This window comes from Myotis daubentonii, chromosome 11 (genome assembly GCF_963259705.1).
Source record: "Myotis daubentonii chromosome 11, mMyoDau2.1, whole genome shotgun sequence".
In the NCBI taxonomy this organism is placed as follows: domain Eukaryota; kingdom Metazoa; phylum Chordata; class Mammalia; order Chiroptera; family Vespertilionidae; genus Myotis; species Myotis daubentonii.
Window position 1 is genome coordinate 65,518,466 of NC_081850.1, and position 10,334 is coordinate 65,528,799.

The window sequence follows — 10,334 nt, forward strand, 5'->3', positions numbered from 1 at the left end:
GATTTGATTATAAACAGGTGCTGGATTCTATCAAATGCTTTTTCTGCATCCATTGATAGGACCATGTGGTTTTTATCCTTCATTTTGGTTATGTGGTGTATCATGTTTATTGATTTGTAGATATTGCACCAATCTTCCATCCCTGGATAAATTTCACTTGATCATGGTATATGATCTTTTTTTTTTATTCTTTATTGTTCAGATTATTACAGATGTTCCTCTTTTTTCCCCCATAGCTCCCCTCCACCTGATTGCTACCCCACTCCAGGTCTCCCCTGTCCACACTGACCTCGTCCATATGTGTAAGCTCTTTGTCCAATTTCTTCTGCACCTCCCACATCCCTTCCCCCCACGAGATTGTCTGTCTGCTCCCTCTTCATGCCCCTGATCCTATTACATTCAGCAGTCTGTTCTGTTCATCAGGTTTTTTATTCATTTGATTTTTAGGTTCACTTGTTAATAGATATGTATTTGTTGTCACTTTGTTGTCATAATTTTTTTCTTTTCCTTTTTCTTTTTCTTCCTCTTCTTAGAGAATACCCTTCAGCATTTCATATAATACTGGTTTCCTGGTGATGAACTCCTTTCGCTTTTTCTTGTCTGTGAAGCTCTTTATCTGACCTTCAATTCTAAATGATAGCTTTGCTGGGTAGAATAATCTTGGTTGTAGGTTGTTGCTAATCATCACTTTGTATATTTCTTGCCATTCCCTTCTGGCCTCTATAGTTTCTGTTGAGAAATCAGCTGACAGTCATATGGGTACTCCCTTGTAGGTAACCAACTGTTTTTCTCTTGCTGCTTTTAAGATTGTCTCTTTGTCTTTTGCCCTCAGCATTGTAATTATGATGTGTCTTGGTGTGGACCTCTTTGGATTCCTCTTATTTGGAGTTCTCTGTGCTTCATGGATTTTTCAGTTTATTTCTTTCACCAGGTAGGGGAAGTTTTCTGTCATTATTTCTTCAAATAGGTTTTCAATATCTAGCTCTCTCTCTTCTTCTGGCACCCCCATAAATCGGATGTTGGTATGCTAGAAGTTGTCCCAGAGGCTCCTTACACTATCTTCATATTTTGGGATTCTTTTTTCTTTTTGCTTTTCCATTTGGGTTTTTTTTACTTCTTCATATTTCAGATCTTTGATTTGATTCTTGGGATCCTCTAGTCTGCTATTGGATCTCTGTATATTATTCTTTATTTCAGTCAGTGTATGCTTAATTTCTGATTGGTCCTTTTTCATAACCTTGTGGGTGTCACTAAATTTCTCGGAGGTTTCTAGGCGATTCTTGAGTAACCTTATAACCGTGGTTTTGAACTCTATATCAGGCATTTTGCTTTCAACCATTTCTTTCATTTGTGACTTTTCTTTTCATTTTCTCTGCTTACCTGTGTTGTTTCTATGTACTGGGTAGCTGCTAAGTCTCCTTGAGTTGATAGAGTGGCTTTGTGTGGTGGGTGTCCTGTAGGGACCAGTGGCTCAGCCTCCCCAGTAGCCTGAGGTGGACGCTCTTAGTCTACCTCTTTGAGGGCTGTTTGCACTGTCTTGTAGTTAACTCTTGATTACTGTTGGTATCACTAGGAGGACTTGACCTCCAGGCCAATTGGCTGGGATGACCAGCTGTGTCTACACTGGAAGATCTGTTGTGCAGGAGACACCCTTATGGGGCAGGACTTGCTTCATTGGGCTTTGGTGCTCACTGAGTCTGCCCCTTGAGTGTGTCTGTTATGGATGTGAACAGTTGTAATCCAATATGGTCTCACTCTGACTGCTGAGTACATAGGCTCTTGGATCTCCAAGGAGGTGTAAGGTCAGCCACTGTCTGGGGCCACCCAGCAGGATCTATAGAGACATCTGCAGATTCCTCCACTTTGTATGGGGTTTGGATGTCCCCAGACGAGGCCCAGCTGTGATGCAAGGCAGGCTGCTGCTGCTGGGCCTTGGACATTCTTTTGGAAGCTCTGGGGCTCTCTGACCCAGCTGCAGTATGACAGATTTTAGGCAGAGAAAGGACAGGCCATTCATATGCAAAAGCCGATGGGCACTGCTTGGGTGGGATTGTAAATTGTGTGGGGCGGGGTCTCTGGGAATCACCAGGGTGGAGCAAGCAGCAATGGCTGTCAGTCAGCCCTGCAGTGGAGAGGTCCCTGGGTCTCTGAGTCCTGTGCCTCCTGTGCAGGAACAATGATCACCGTGAGCACCTCTGCGAGAAAGCCGCCCTCGCGTTTCTGTCTGGATGCCAGACAATCCAGTTTCTCCCTGTATGTGTCTGGGTCCCCATTCAGAGCAAGCAGGAGCTTGTATCTCCCTCCCGATTAAAAGAGCAGCACTCCAGGTGCCAGGAATGTATGCGCCTCAGCATCTCTTACCAGTCTCACTGTGCTTTCTTCACCTTTCTACTTGTGGAACTTCCACTCAGCCAGCTTTCCTGCAGTTCTGGGTGGTCACTGTTCTGCCTTTTAGGTGTAATTTTGATGTGGTCATAAGAGGCAGCAAGTATAGGTGTTTACCTATGCTGCCATCTTGGTTCTCCTCAGGAAAATATTATTTAAAGTAAAAAAATCAAAATTTAAAAGAAAAGAAAACCTATCATAGTGTTTAGCTAATCATATACTTTACATAGTGTTTTTCTGGATATTTCCAGTCAAATGACTATGCTATACACCTGAAACCAATACAAAATAATATTGAAAGTAAATATAATTGAAAAAAGAAGAAAACCTGTTATTTTCCAGCAAATAAGTAGAAATAACTGAATTGAACAGATTTGGTATAGGGTGGTCCACACAATCATTGTCTTCAAATTTCTATAGTTCTGTATGTTGAAAAAGTGAACAAACTTTTTCCCTGGTTTATGAGAGGGTAGAGATATGGCTCATCTATAAAAATATGCTGAGGTCATAAGGAATTCTCTGTAAAAATTTATTGGTGATTCTTATATGACAAAATTATTGCAAATGTGTTGGCCAAATGGCGATTCTTCTAATTCTATTATTTCTTCTATGTTTATTAGATGTACTAGTATTCTCTTATAAGAAGTGATTTATCCTATTTCTCACATTTATTTATTTGTTTGTTTGTTTGTTTTTTCATATCATTATGGTCTCATGGATGCTTACTTATTCTCTTGAATTATAACCCATTATTTATTTTCTAGCTTTAGGTGTTTTTATTTGTTGCAAGGATTCTAAATGATTTCAGAGAAGCCAACTGGGAAATACTTATAACAGAAACAAAAGGAGTAAAAACTAGAAACTAAGAAACTGAAGGGAAGTTTACCCACAGAGGTGGGTCAGGAGTGGGACACAAATAATGGGGGATGGGACAATATAGCTGTTGATATACAGACAATAAATAAAAAAATAAATTGCAAGCTGTTTATACATTTTCAAACCCATGAGTTTGAATTGATAGCTCCAATTCTGGTTTGATACCATAGAGTTTTTTTTTTTTTTCCAGCCTCTCCTTTTCCATGTACAGAGCTCCTTTCCCTGAGAGTGAGAGTCACTATCTTTTCCTCAGTGTTTACTTATTTGCTGAATCTTTTGATACATAAGTTGTTTCAGAATCTTGAACTCATACCACAGTTAATAACATACCACAGCTTAAAACTTTGTTTTGAGTTTTTTTTTAAATTGTGAAAGTATATGGACAAAATTCTGGGTTTAAGACTACTTAGGTTATTCATTTTATTTTCCCTTTTAGTGTAATTATGGTGTTAATTTAAATTTTTTTATGTTCATTTGATTTGATTTATTCTACTTTGCTTTACTAGCCACCTTTTCTATTCATGTTTTACTTGTAAAAGGCAACATAATCAAAACTACGCAACTAATTCTACCCATCTCCCCATTGCTTCTGCCCCACCTCCTGTAGATAAAAAATCCTAATAGTTTCTGATTTATTTTTCCTGTGCTTCTTTTTGCTCAATGGGCAGATAGTTGGATATTTTATTTTCCTTCATTTTTATATGAGAAGTAGCACGCTATAAATGCTCTTTTACACATTGCTTTTTTTTCATTTACCAATATATCTTACTATTTCTTCGTATTAATTCATAGATATCCTTGTTCTTATTTTTTTCACAGTTGCAAAACACTCAGTTGATATTCTGCGGAGACTACTTTAGTGGTCATAAAATGAGATATTGCTAATGAGTGTCCTAAATGGTTGAAATGACTAGAATGGTAAATGTTATGTTTTGTATATGAAACTACAATTAATAATTAAAGAGAGTGTAAGAAGTGATCTCTTAAGAACACCGGGAAGAATCATAAAACAATAATAATAATATATGATTAAGTTAATACAGACAGTCCTCGGGTTACTTGACATACGTTGTTTCATGGTTATGTCACCATCTCCCATTTATTTATATATAAAGTTCCATCATTTTGATGTATTTGCATATGTGCTTTATGTTTCTTATTATTTATTTACTACAAGTAAAGGTCAGGAATTGTTATCTTAAAGTTTTTTTTACTATTTCACTTCATTACTGCTGTGTATGTGCTCCAAGTGAGTGACGTAGGTGCTTTTGTAGGTGGGTTCCGTGCCGAAGCAAGGGATCTCCGACGTAAACTGAATACCTACTGTAGAGGGAAATGGATTAAAATATACATTTAATCAAAAGGGAGGAAGACAAGAGAGAATATATGTGAAACATGTATCAAATAAAAAACATAGTTACATTCAAAATATAAATTCAAATGTATTATGATTACACTAGAGCAGTGGTTCTTAACCTGTGGGTCGCGAGCCCTTTGGCGGTGGAACGACCCTTTCACAGGGCTCGCCTAAGACCATCCTGCATATCAGATATTTACATTATGATTCATAACAGTAGCGACATTACAGTTATGAAGTAGCAATGAAAATAATTTTATGGTTGGGTCACAACATGAGGAACTTTATTTAAAGGGCCAGAAGGTTGCGAACCACTGCGCTGGCGGCTCAGTGCACGAAATTTGTGCGGGAAGGGGGGTGTCCTCTCATCCCAGCCTGTACCCTCTCCAATCTGGGATCCCTTGTGGGATGTCCGAATGCCGGTTTAGGCCTGATTCCGGGGATTGGGCCTAAACTGGAAGTCAGACATCCCTCTCAGAATCCTGGACCGCTGGCTCTTAATTGCTCACCTGCCTCCCTGCCTGGTTGCCCCTCACTGCCACCCTCCCCCGCCGGCCTGAACACCACTCACTGCCTCTGGGTGCCGGCAAGGTTGCCCTAACTCCCTCCTCGCCAGCCTAATCGCTTCCAACTGCCCCCCCCTCTGCCAGCCTTGTCACTCCTAACTGCCCCACTACCCGCTGGCCTGGTTGCCCCTAACTGCCCCCCCCTGCCAGCCTGGTTGCCCCCATTTTTCCACCCCTCCTACCCCCGTGCCAGCAGGTTCATCCCTCAATAACCCCACCACCACCCTGGTTGCCCCACGCAGCCTGCTGATTAGTCATTTGGTCATCCCTCACTAACCCCCCTGCCGGCCTGGTTGCCCCCAACTACCCTCCCTCTGCTGGCCTCTTCACCCCTAACTGACCCCCTGCCAGCCTGGTCGCTCCCAGCTGCCCCCTCTCTGCCGGCCTAGTTGCCCTTCACTGCCCCCCTGCCAGCCTAATCGCCCCCGACTGCACCACTCTGCCAGCCTGGTTGCTCCTAACTGCCCCTCACTGCCAGCCTCGTTGTCCCTAACTGCCCCAACTGCTGGCCTGGTCACCCCCAACTGCCCCCCTTGCATGCCGGCCTGGTATTGCCTCATGGCCCCCCAGCTGGCCTGGTTGCCCCACGAAGCTTGTTTTCAGTTGTTTGGTTGACCCTCACTAACCGCCGTGCTGGCCTGGTCACCCCACACTGCCTGCTGTTCAGTCATGTGATTGTCCCTCACTAATCCCAATGCCAGCCTGGTTGTAGGCAGTCATCTTGTGAGGGCATGAGGGTTAACTTGCATATCACCTCTTTATAATAGAGGATTAGATGTAAAGAGACAAAATTCTCCAGAAACACAATAATTGTTGCTCTAAATAAAATGAGCAATATCCAGCGTTACATTTTTAATAATGGACACCTCAGAAGTATAAGGAAAAGGAAAAGTTTAAAGTGATGGAAAAAAATATACCATTTAAACTCTAACCTCAAGAAAGCTGCATTTTACTACCTATTGTATACTAGTATCTATTCTCTATCTGTATATTTATACCTATATGTCTGTTTGTATATCTGTCTGTGTACCTATATCCATAGTAATAGATATAAAGTACCTATAGTAATATTAGAAGTAGATGAGTAGTTAAGGTGAAGCCCATTTCTAGAAACATCTCACAATCATAAATGCAGTGGTGTGCTTTTGAATATATTTTAAAAATGTCTGACCCTCTTGTTTGAAAAGCCTTACTTTGTAGCATATGCCATTTTTCATAGTGTAATTTTTCTTATCATGGCTGATTGCAGTCTACCAACATGATGTCACTGAATGTCAGTTGGGAAGAGATCCTCACAATCATCTTGAAGCCATTAAAAGCCAGCCTCAAAGAATCAGGTAGAAAAAAATTTCACCAGAAGCAAATCATGAGGCTAAATCAGTATGTCATCAATAACATAGTATAAAAAATACATAAACAAAAGCTGACACATCTCAAAGGAGAAAAAGACAAATCCACAACTATAATTGTGCAATATATTTTGCATAAGATTTTGCATATATCTTATGAGATGATGAATAAGCAAAAATTACTAATTGGGAATACAACATTATTAACGATCCATGTAGCAAACTTGACCTAGTTTACATATTAACCACACTTTACATGACAGCAGAATGCATATTCTATTAAAGGTATATGGAGATATTGACTATTCAGTAATTTTAGGAGATATATTTCCCTGTGCTCCTGACTGCAACCAGAGGATTTAGTGAATGCCACTTAAAGAACTTAATCCTATTGACACACATCTCTAAGGCCTGTTTGATATCTCTGTTCCTCAGGCTGTAGATGAAGGGGTTCAGCATGGAGGTAACTACTGTATACATGACAGAAGCAATTATGTCTTTAGAACCCCATGATGAGGAGAAAAAGTAAACACCAGTAGCTGTCCCGTAGTATAAAGACACCACAGGGAGATGGGAGCCACAGGTAGAAAAGGCTTTATAGAGTCTCTTAGTGGAGGGGACCCTGAGGATGATCGTCCCTATACGGATATAGGATCCCAAAATAACACCAATACACAAAAAGGAAATCATTCCTCCAACAGTGAATATGACCAGCTCATTGAGGAAGGTGTCTGAACAGCTCAGCTTCAGGAGTGCAGCGAGGTCACAGAAGAAGTGAATGATGGCATTGTCAGCACAGAAAGACAGTCAGACCAAGAGGAGGGAGTACAAAAGGGCAATGACACAGGAGAGAACCCAGGAGTCAGCCACCAGCAGCACACACAGCCCCTCCCTCATGATGGTGGTGTAGTGCAGAGGCTGACAGATGGCCACATACCTGTCATATGCCATCACAGCCAGAAGAAAATTGTCAAGACCAGCAAAAAGTATGAAAAAATACAACTGAGAAATGCATCCCACATAGGAAATGGATTGTTGCCGAGTCTGCATGTTCCTGAGCATCTTAGGGACAGTGACAGAGGAGAGAGAAAGGTCAGAGAAGGCCAAGTGGCTGAGGAAGAAGTACATGGGCGTGTGCAGGCGAGAGTCCAGCCTGATGAGCAGGATGATGAGCAGGTTGCCCAGCACCGTGGTCAGGTAGATGCCCAGGAACAGGGTGAAGAACACGCCCTGCTGCCCTGGCGGGATGGGGAGCCCCAGGAGGAGGAACTGGGACACGCTGCTGTGGTTCTCAGGCCTCATGCTGCTCCTCTGTCTGCTGGGGATGAAGAAGGGTTGGGAGTCTCAGGAACCTAGAAAGGATGAACAGGACATCTCATGTCATACTGTCATTATTGGGAAAACCATTCATTTTTAAATACTTTCGTATTAATTTCTCACACCTGTGGATGTGTGCGTCTTCCATCTCACCCAGTCTGGCTTCAGGAAAACATTGAACCTCCAAAGTAGTCACAAGACCTCATAACCTAGAAGAGGGGTTCGCTGTTTATTCAAATATTACTTTTAACATCACGTCCGTGTCGGAACATCTACTGAGGACTTCAGTGCAGCTGTGAGCAAGAAAAGCAAGGCGCCCACCTCTATGAATTTACATCTTGATGAGCATGGAGGGATCATTTCTACACCAGGCCCGAGCCAAAGCATAATGATTCACTGTGGCAGGAATGTTAGGTGAGCCCCTGAAAAGTGGTGTCTTTTGTTTCTGGGTGAAGGTAACGTGAGCCCCAGTGCTGAGTTGGTGTTGTTGGAGCATTGTCAGACCTCCTTGAACCTGCCGGCTCCCATTGACCCTCAGCTGTAAACTCAGGGACACTCTGGAAATGGGTGGCACTTGAGGCCAGAATATCTCCAAAACCAGAATAGTCCACAAAGTATATTTCATAATAATGCTGAACATTTAGAAGAACATTTGGGTACCAGGATAAGGACTTTACCTACATTTCCCAATTTAATCCACACATCAGCCTTACATTCCCAGATTTTAAAACCTCTTCACAGCTGCTCTAAGGATTTGTATTCTTGGACCTATATTAGTTTTTACAAATAGAAACATAAATGACACAAATTATGTAGGCACACAGCAGTACAGCAGGGACAGAATGGCACACAAATACACGTGTGTATATTAGTATCTACTACATATGTGATAGGTACTGTTTATAAGTTGATTTATCTATATATTACCATTTTCTATAAATTAAAAATCACCAAGTGTTAGCTTCTCCATGGGATTCTAATATGTCTGTGTGATTAGAAACCATGCTCTTAACTGTTACATAGGGAAACTTCCCTTTTCTTGCTTAGTAGCAAAGCAGAATATATTGTTTTAGAGCTGTGAGGACCCAGATTTGTCCAAAATTTTTTTATACCGTTTACTAGATAATTCTATTCCTTCCTATTTATTTACTTTCCAAGTGACAAAAAATTCTCAAATACATTAAGATCTATTTATGCAATAACTATTTACTGAGGGCCTCTGCAAGATTCACAAAACTAGTGTAATTATTTCCATTTTATAGATGTGAAAGTGAGACCAATATTTTATAACTTCCTCAAGGTCTCATCACTATTTAATGGTAATTGTGCCCAAATACCTTCACACAGCATAATGCCTGGAGTTTAAGGTTAGTGAGTGTGTTTGTTTCCCTGGGATGTCTAGTAAAAATAAAGAAAGGTTGGAAAATCCTGAGCAACTCAATCACATTCATGTACATAAAAATGATAGCAAATCCATTTCAAGAACCAGGGTATTGCTTAGAATTTGAGTATCTTAGGTAATGGTGCCCCAGAAGAAGGACACTTTAGGAAATACTTGAGTCATCGATACAGATCTCTCTCTCTCTCTTTCTCTTTCTCTCTCTCTCTCTCTCTCTCTCTCTCTCTCTCTCTCTCTCTCACACACACAGCTGCTTTGATAATGTACATCACCTCTGACCAAATTTCCATCCTAAAGGAAGAATAGCCAATATATGGTTCATCTCATAAACACTCATATGCATACTTACAAGTCAGAATTAACAGAAGTTGGACATACACACATACAGTAATACACCTCTTACCCCAAAACACACTCACAATGCACATCAAGACTCCTGTTTCATGATGTACCTAGTGAACACTCACCTCACCACATATACATAACTCAAACACTAAAGCAGACAAGACCACAAAAAATTTAAAAATCTTACAAGAAACACACAACACAACACATATGTAGACCCAGCCACACTCACTACAACAAATAGTATACACTCTCCTATTAATGAGAGTGAATTAATGAGCTTCCTTCCTCTGACCTTCCCCTTGCTGGGGGAGGGCAGTCAGCATGGGGCAGTTAAGTCTATTCAGTCACAGGCACCGTCACTAAACCAACACCAACACCCATGCATATGGTCACACACACATGATCACATACACCCAGAGAAAATCCAATAACATAACTTCCAGCTCTCATACACGAGTGTCACCCACAGGCACAGCTCACATGTGCACCACAACACACTGCTGCGCAGAGGCCTGAGCTCTCTCTGAGCTGACCTTGGTTCCTGGTGACTTCGGCATCCTCTTGTCCAGCAGCACAGACAACAGTGTTACTCCGGATGTTTAGCTGTGATGCTAGTGTTACAGACAGACATGAATCAGGAGTCCCAGCCTAACACCAGGAGGCTGAGAACTTGGTCCACATATGGTAAAATGAGACTGTGAGTCAGATTCATAGCACATACACAACCATATACAATA

The 10,334-nt window shown here is 41.4% G+C and overlaps 1 pseudogene; it reads right to left on the reverse strand.

Moving 5' to 3' along the window:
* Positions 1-6,848: 6,848 nt before the first annotated feature.
* Positions 6,849-7,835, reverse strand: LOC132211727 (olfactory receptor 1J4-like; annotated as a pseudogene).
* Positions 7,836-10,334: the final 2,499 nt, after the last annotated feature.